The sequence below is a fragment of the Carica papaya genome, chromosome 3 (genome assembly GCF_054855325.1).
Source record: "Carica papaya isolate Zhongbai chromosome 3, ASM5485532v1, whole genome shotgun sequence".
NCBI lineage: Eukaryota > Viridiplantae > Streptophyta > Magnoliopsida > Brassicales > Caricaceae > Carica > Carica papaya.
The window spans coordinates 28,520,101-28,529,237 of NC_142311.1; the positions used below are offsets into that span (position 1 = coordinate 28,520,101).

At 42.6% G+C, this 9,137-nt stretch overlaps 1 non-coding gene and 4 pseudogenes across 1 annotated transcript; all 5 read left to right on the forward strand.

Moving 5' to 3' along the window:
- The first annotated feature begins 378 nt into the window (after positions 1-378).
- LOC148267608 (5S ribosomal RNA) lies at positions 379-497 on the forward strand (annotated as a pseudogene).
- Positions 498-3,581: 3,084 nt separating this feature from the next.
- LOC148267609 (5S ribosomal RNA) lies at positions 3,582-3,699 on the forward strand (annotated as a pseudogene).
- Positions 3,700-4,452: 753 nt separating this feature from the next.
- On the forward strand, positions 4,453-4,570 carry LOC148267610 (5S ribosomal RNA; annotated as a pseudogene).
- An 817-nt stretch (positions 4,571-5,387) lies between these two features.
- Positions 5,388-5,506, forward strand: LOC148267611 (5S ribosomal RNA; annotated as a pseudogene).
- A 1,483-nt stretch (positions 5,507-6,989) lies between these two features.
- On the forward strand, positions 6,990-7,108 carry LOC148267612 (5S ribosomal RNA). The gene has a single exon (XR_015818172.1). It is a non-coding gene; the product is annotated as a 5S ribosomal RNA (ribosomal RNA).
- Positions 7,109-9,137: the final 2,029 nt, after the last annotated feature.

The following is a 9,137-nucleotide window of genomic DNA, read 5'->3' on the forward strand; positions in this document are numbered from 1 at the left end:
CTAGGATGGTGGCCTCGTAGAAAGTTCTTGTGTTGCACCTATCTTTTTGTAGACGGTGCGTTAAACATTACGCATGACTAGAGCCACAGTTTGCTAGCGTGAGGCGCGGTGTTGGGGTATTTTACTTAATATTTTTTATGCATTTATTTATAGTCCTCAACGTGATAAGAGCTTTATTATGAGTATTTTATATACTAGAACAATGAAAAATAAGGTACGGCAAGCGGTCCGTTCATCTGAGCATGAGTCAAGGTGCTGGGGCATTTCGCTTGATATTAGAACTTGAAACAGAGGTGCGTGTGCGTGTACAGCAAAACAAATAACGAAAGGGGGGAGGGAAGTAGAAGGGAAATATGTATTTACAGCAGAAAATGGAATGACTGCAATCATACCAGTACTAATGCACTGGATCCCATCAGAACTCCATAGTTAAGTGTGCTTGGGCAAGAGTACTACTAGGATGTGTGACCTCCTTGGAAGTTCTCGTATTGTACCCTTCTTTTACAGACAGGGTGTTAAACATTATGCATGAACAGAGTTAAGGTTTGCCGATTCATTCGCAAAAGTGAGTTGAGGTGCTCGAGAATTTTGCTTAATATTTTTTCATGCAATCATTTATAGTGCATCACGTGATAAGAGTGTTATTACGAGTATCTTACATAATAGAACAATGAAAATAGAGGTACGGCAGGCGGTCCATTCATCTGGACGTGAGTTGAGGCGCTGGGACATTTTGCTTGATATTAAACTAGAAGTAGAGGTGCAGTGTGCACTTATAGAGAAATAAATGACGGGAGTAAGGAGGGAAGAAAAAGGGGTATATGTATTTACAGCGCGAAATGGAACGGGTGCGATCATACTACCACTAATGGATTGGATCCAATTAGAACTCCGTAGTTAATCATGCTCAGACAAGATTAGTACTAGAATGTGTGACCTCCTGGGAAGTCCTCATGTTGCACTCGTCTTTTTACAGACGGGACGTTAAACGTTATACGCGATTAGAGATACGATCCATCGGTTCATTTGCCGGCATGAGTCGCAACACCGGGTCATTGTGTTTATTATTTTTTGCGCATTTATTTATAATCCATCATGAGATAAGAGTGTTATTATGAGATTCTTACATAGTAGAAAAATGAAAGCAGAGGTGCGGCGGGCGGTCTGTTAATCTAGACATGAGTCAAGGTGTCTGGACATTTTGCTCTATATTAGAACTAGAAATAGAGGTGTGGTGTGTGCGCACAACAAAACAAATGATGTGGGGGGGAGAGAAGGAGAAGGGGTATATGTATGTGTAGCACAAAATGGTACGGGTGCGATTGTACAAGCATTAATGAACCAGATACCATCAGAACTCCACAGTGAAGCGTTCAAGGGCGAGGGTAGTACTAGGATGGGTGACCTTTTGGGAAATCCTCCTGTTGAACCCTTTTTTTTGCTGATGGGGCGTAAAACGTTACGCATGACGAGAACCATAGTCAATTGTAATATTTTGCTTAATATTTTTTGGACATTCATTTACAGTCCTCTACGTGATAAGAGTATCATTACGAGCATCTACATAATATAACAACAAAAAATGAGGTACGACGGGTGATCCGTACATCTGGGCATGAGTCGTGCCGCTAGGGCATTTCGCTCGATATTAGAACTAGAAGCAGAGGTGTGGTGTGCGTGCACAACGAAATAAATGATGGGAGGGGGGAGGGAACGAGAAGGGGTAAATGTATTTTGCAGCGCAAAATGAGACGGGTGCTATCATACCAACACTAATGCACTGGATCCCATTAGAACTCTGCAGTTAAGCGTGCTTGGAAAAAAGTAGTACTAGTTGTACCCGTCTTTTTACAGACGGCAGTTAAACGTTATGTGTGATGGGAGCCACGGTCCACCGATTCATTCACCAGCGTGAGTCGCAATGCCGGAGCATTTTATTTTATCTTTTTTGTACATTTATTTATAGTCCACCATGTGATAAGAGTGTCATTTCGAGCATCTTACATAGTAGAACAATAAAAATAAAGGGGCAGCAGGCAGTCTGTTCATCTTGGTATGAGTCAATGCACCGGGGCATTTCGCTCAATATTAGAACTAAAAGTAGAGGTGTGGTGTGTGCGCACAACAAAATAAATAAAGGAAGGGGAGAGGGAAGGAAAAGGGGTAGATGTATTTGCAACGCGGTATGGGATGTGTGCGATCATACCAGCACTTATACACCTGATCCAATCAGAAATCTACAGTTAAGCATGTTTGGACTAGAGTAGTACTAGAATTGGTGACCTCCTAAGAAGTCCTCTTGTTGCACATGTATTTTTACGGACGGAGTGTTAAACATTACACGCAACCAGAGCCACAGTTCACCGGCATGAGTCATGGCACCAGGGCATTTTGCTTAATATTTTTTGTGCATTTATTTATAGTCTATCACATGATAAGTGTGTCATTACAATTATTTTACATAGTAGAACAATGAAAAATGAGGTGTGGCAGGTGGTCCGTTCATTTAGGTGTGAGTCGAGGCACTAAGGAATTTCGTTTGATATTAGAACTAGAAGCAGTGGTACGGTGTGCATGCACAGTGAAATAAATGATGGGAGGGGGGAGTGAAAGAGAAGTGGAATATGTATTTGCGGCAAAATCGAATGGGTACGATCACACCGACACTAATGCATTGGATCCCATTAGAACCCCGCTATTAAACATGCTTGGGCGAGAGTAGTATTAGTATGGGTGACCTTCTCGGAAGTCCTTGTATTACACCCGTCTTTTCACAGACATGGCATTAAATGTTACGCACAATCGGAGACACGGTCTGCCTGTTCATTCGCCAACGTGAGTCACAACGCTGGGGCATTTTGCTTAATATTTTTTATGCATTTATTTATAGTCCACCATATGATTAGAGTGTATTACTAGCATCTTACGTAGTAGAACAATGAAAAAAGAGGTACGGCGAACGATTCGTTCATCTGGGCGTGAGTTGAGGTGCCGGAGCATTTCGCTTGATATTAGAACTAAAAGTAGAGGTGCGGTGTGCGTTCACATCAAAACAAATGATGGGAGGGGGGAGGGAAGGAGTAGGGGTATATGCATTTGAGCACGGAATGGGACAGGTGCAATCATACCAGTATTAATGCACCGAATCACATCAAAAATTACAGCTAAGTGTGCTTGGGTGAGAGTAGTACTAAGATGGGTGACCTCTTGAGAAGTCCTTGTGTTGCACACATCCTTTTACAGACGGGGGGTTAAATGTTATGCGCGACTAGAGCTACAGTCTGCCGGTTCATTCACCATCATGAGTCACAGCACCAGGACATTTGCTTAATATTTTTTGTGCATTCATTTATAGTCCACCACGTGATAGGAGTGTTATTATGATTATTTTAGTTAGTAGAACAATGAAAACAAAGGTGTTGTGGGCAGTCTGTTCATCTTGGCTTAAGTAGAGGTGTTGGGGCATTTCATTTGATATAAGAACTAGAAGTAGAGGTGAGGTGTGCACGTATAATGAAATAAAGAATAGGAGGGGGGAGGGAAGGAGAAGGGGCATATGCATTTATAGCGCAAAATTGGACGGGTGCAATCATACCAGCACTAATGCACCGGATTCCATCACAACTTGCAGCTAAGCGTGCTTGGGCGAGAGTAGTACTAAGATGGGTGACCTCATGAGAAGTCCTTTTGTTGCATCTGTCTTGTTGCATGTGGGGCATTAAACATTACGCGCGACCGAAGCCACAGTCCATTGGTTCTTTTGCTGGTGTGAGTCGTGGTAATGGGGCATTTTACTTTTTATTTTTTGTATATTCATTTATAGTCCACCTATGATAAGAGTGTCATTACGAGCATTTTAAATAGTAGAACAATGAAAATAGAAGTGTGGTGGGTGATTAGTTCATCTGGGCGTGAGTCGAGGCATTGGGGTATTTGCTTGATATTCGAACTAGAAGCAATGGTGAGATGCGCGCGCACAGTCAAACAAATGATGGGACGGGGGAGGGAAGGAGAACTAACACATGCATTCATAGCATGGAATGGTACGGGTACGATCATACCATAACTAATGCACCAGATCCCATCAGAACTTTGTGGTTAAACGTGTTTGAGCGAGAGTACTACTAAGATGGGTGACCTCTTGGGAAGTCCTATTGTTACACCCGTCTTTTTGCAGACAGAGTGCAAAATATTATTTTGCTTAATATTTTTCATGTAGTCATTTATAGTCCACCATGTGATAAGAATGTCATTACGATTATCTTAAATAGTAGAACAATGAAAACAGAGGAGCTGTGGGCGGTCCGTTCATCTGGGCTTGAGTCGAGGTGCTAGGGCATGCTTGATATTAGAACTTGAAGTAGAGGTGCGGTATGCACGCACAGTGAAACCAAAAATGGGAGGGGGGAGGGAAGGAGAAGGGACATATGCATTTACAGCCCATTTTGGGACAGATGCGATCATACCAGCATTAATGCACCAGATCCCATTCGAACTTGCAGCTAAGCATTCTTGGGCAAGAGTAGTACTAAGATGGGTAACCTCCTTGGAAGTCCTTGTGTTGATTCCATCTTGTTGTGGATGCAGCGTTAAACGTTACACGCGGCCAGAGCCACGGTTCACTGGTTCATTTGCAAATGTGAATCTTGGAGCCAAAATATTTTGCTTAATATTTTTCATGCATTCATTTATAGTCCACCACATGATAAGAGTGCCATTACAAGAATCATAAATAGTAAAACAACGAAAACAGAGGTGTAGCGGGCGGTCCGCTCATCTATGCTTCAGTCGAGGCATCGGGGCATTTCACTTGATATTAGAACTAGGCGCAGAGGTGAGGTTTACGCACACAGTGAAACAAAGGTTGGGAGAAGGGAGCAAAAGATAAGGGGCACATGCATTTGCAGCACGAAATGGGACGGATACAATCATACCAGCAATAATGCATCGGATCCCACCAGAACTCTATCGTGTAGCGTGCTTGGGTGAGATTAGTAGTATGATGGGTGACCTCCTGGGAAGTCCTCATGTTGTACCCTTCTTTTTGTGGATAGGACATTAAACATTATGCACGACAAAAGACACGGTCCACCAGTTCATTCATCGACGTGAGTTACGGCGCCGGGATGTTTTGCTTAATATTTTTCATGCATTAATTTATACTCCGTCACTAGATAAGATTGTCATTACAAGTATCTTACATAATAGAACAACAAAAACAGAGGGCAGAGGGCAGTCCGTTCATCTGGGCGTGAGTCGAGGCACTGTGGCATTTCACTTGATATTTGAACTAGAAGCAGAGGTGTGGTGTGCATGCACATTAAAGAAAATGATGGGAGGGAGGAGGGAAGGAGTAGGGGTACATGCATTTGAGTGCAAAATTGAAAGGATGCGATCATACCAATACTAATGCACGGGATCACATAAGAACTCCCCAATTAAGCGTGTTTGGGTGAGAATAGTACTAAGATGGGTGACCTCTTGGGAAATCCTCGTATTGCACCCATCTTTTTGAGAATGGGGCGATAAACATTACGCGCAATCAGAGCCATGGTCTGCCATTTCATTCACTGCAATAAGAGTGTCCTTACTAGCATCTTAAATAGTAGAATAACAAAAATGGATATACAGTACGCTGTCCGTTCATCTAGGCATGAATCGAGGCGCTAGGGCATTTTGCTTGATATTAGAAGTAAAAACAGAGATGAGGTGTGCACGCACAACAAAACAAATGATGGGAGAAGGGAGAGAAGGAGAAGGGGCACATGTATTTGCAACGCGTAATAGAAGGGGTGCGATTATACCAACACTAATGCACTAGAACCTATCAGAATTCCGCAGTTATGCATGCCTAGTTGAGAATAGTACTAGGATGGGTGATCTCTTTAAAAGTCCTCGTGTTGCACCTATTTTTTTGCACATAAAGCATTAAATGTTACTCGTGACTAGAACCACAGTCTGTCAGTTCATTCATAAACATGAGTCGTAGCACCAGGACATTTTGCTTAATATTTTTTGTGCATTCATTTATGGTCCACCACGTGATAAAAGTGTCATTACGAGCATCTTACATAGTAGAACAACGAAAAACTAGGTGTGGCAGGCGGTTCGTTCACCTGGGCGTTAGTCAAGTCGACGGGGCATTTTGCTTGATATTAAAATTAGAAGCAGAGGTGCGGTGTACGCAGACAGCGAAACAAATGACGGGAGGGGGGAGGGAAGGAAAAGGGTTATATGTATTTGCAGCGCAAAATGGAACAGGTACGATTATACCAGCACTAATTCACCGGATCCCGTTAGAACTCTGCGGTTAAGCATGCTTGGCCGAGAGTAGTAATAAGATGGGTGACCTCTTAGAAAATTCTTGTGTTATACCCATCTTTTTGGTGAAGGGACCTTAAATGAGGCACCGATGCATTTTGCTTGATATTAGAACTAGAAGTAGAGGTGCGGTGTGCACACACAATGAAATAAATGACAGGAGGGGGGAACGAAGGAGAACTGGTATATGCATTTGCAGTGCAAAATTGGATGGGTGCGATCATACCAGCACTATTGCACCGGATTCCATCAAAACTTCGGAGTTAAGCGTACTTGAACTAGAGTAGTACTAGGATGGCTGATCTCCTGGGAAGTTCCTATGTTACACCTGTCTTTTTGCGGACCGGGCGTTAAAAGTTATGCGTGAAAAGAGCCACAGTCGCCGACTTGAGTCGCAGTGTCGGGGCATTTTGCTTAATATTTTTTGTGCTTTCATTTATAGTTCACCACGTGATAAGAGTGTCATTATGAGCATTTTATATAGTAAAATAACAAAAAATAAGGTGCGGCGGGCGGTCTGTTCATCAATACATGAATCGAGGCGCCGGGACATTGTGTTTGATATTTGAACTAGAATCAAAGGTGCAGTGTGCACGCACAGCGAAACAAATGATGGAAAGGGGGAGGGAAGGAGAAGGGGTATATGTTTTTGCAGCGTAGAATAGAATGGGTGCGATCATACCAGCTCTAATGCACCGGATCCCATAAGAACTTCGCAGTGAAGCGTGCTTGGGCGAGGGTAGTACTAGGATGGGTGATCTCCTGGGAAGTCCTCGTGTTGCACCCGTCTTTTTGCAAATGGGGCGTTAAACATTACACCTAACTAGAGCCACGGTCCGCCAATTCTTTCACAAACGTGAGTCGCAACATCAGGGTATTTGGCTTAATATTTTCCATCCATTCATTTATAGTCAAAAGAGGATCCTCCTGCAAAAGTGGATGGGTTTAGTCTCTTGTACCTCTCTTTATAGCTCGGGTCAATCGTGGGAGGAACTAGGTCCCGTGGAAAAGGGACTTGGCCATACTGATAGTAGACTGGGGGCCCCTATGGTGGTACTTGTTGATACAGCAGGGGCACCGGATTATACTGTGGCGGTGGTACCGGGTGGTAAGGTGGAGAAGCAGGGTCGTACCCGGGTGGCTCAGGATCCTATCACTACAGTGGTGGCTAAACCTATGGCAGTGGGGGAGGGTCAGGTAACTCCCTCCTCTCATCTCGACTCTGCGGGGCCGCAATGAGTCTTTCTAACATCTCAAATATCCTGTCCATGTCTTCCTTGAGCGAACCCTCCCGGGTTGCTCGGTTTAGTGGGGGTCTTCCTATTCTCATCTCTCTGTACTTGTATTTTACACGGAAGGGTTGAATGATAATTCATTATTTGGTGTTTCTCTAAGTATTATTGTGTAAAGGACGGATCCGAGGAACGTGGCTCTGATCCAACTGTAACGACCCCAGAAATTTAAAAAGAAACGCATATAATAATTTGAGTGCATAAGTAAAATAAAGGTTAAGGTTAACATCCCTTAGACGATAACTGAAAAGTACTAACAAACATCACAAAACAAATTCTCTGAAAGAAATACGAAAAAAGGAAAAAATAAAGGAAACTAATAAGTATCTAGCATCTACTCATAGCCTTCTTACGGATCGAGCTCGGCAACTGGATCCTCCTGATTTGAAATGGTTAAATAAGGGGTGAGCTACACTAGCATAGTAAGAAAATCACACTATATCGCCGTCACATAAGCAAAGGTTGGTAGAAAACCAAAAACAACCAATGGAGCACAAATTTTAAACCAATACATTCATTAAAAATAAAACCATTTTCCCTTTTTCTTACCATTGGAGAACCTGTGAAAGCAACCTATAAAGACAATAACATCATACAGATCATAACTTCATGCACAATCAGTAATATAGAACATATCATAAATTCATATTTATTAACAATAACTAATCATCACCGTTTCTCGTTTCACTAGCCTACTATTATTCATGGAGATCCATAGGGGTGTCGCCGCTACACGTGAACCCTTTCCCTTAACAGTCTTATTTACATAGCCGACCCCATACCCCGTCCGGTATGAGGGTGAAGCGGGCCGTCTCCATACCCTGTCCGGTATGAGCGCCAAATGACTAAGTCTCCGTACTCCGTTTGGTATGAGACAACGCTCACGATAGGGTTCTCTATGAACTCGATCCGTCCACCATCTCCCAGAATATCTAGTGAGGCTGTCACCTTATCTGTTTATTAGATCACATCCCTTTCCTATTTATCCTTAATCTCCGTTACCAAATTAAACACAATCACATAAACAATGAACATATACCCGGTACTACAATTATATCTTAAATTCAAAAATCAAACAGTGGTCATGTAATACAGTAATACATGCATCTAAAACCATAGAATAGATAAACCAGATACCATCATGCATTTAAACTGTAAAATAAATCAACAGGAATCAACAGAAAATAATGTCTGATTTCGGGCTCCATTAGCAATCTGTAATTAATTATGCTTATTCATCTAACTTGTACAAAGGACCGTATTATTATTTATTCAAACTTCACATCTATGATAGGAAATAGGATGAGGGGTCTTTACTTGATTCGACATTGAAAACTAGATGGTTACCACGCCTACGGGAGGTCCATGGGTTCCCTGAATTTTTTTACGGGAACTGAAATGCGCTTACGGTACCTACAAGTGTCCCAAATAAACCCAAAAATAAGACCCAAGGCCTAGTCGGCCAATTTCAAAATTTTGGCACGGCGGCTCTGCCATACTTTGGCAACGGTGCCGCTGCTCGCG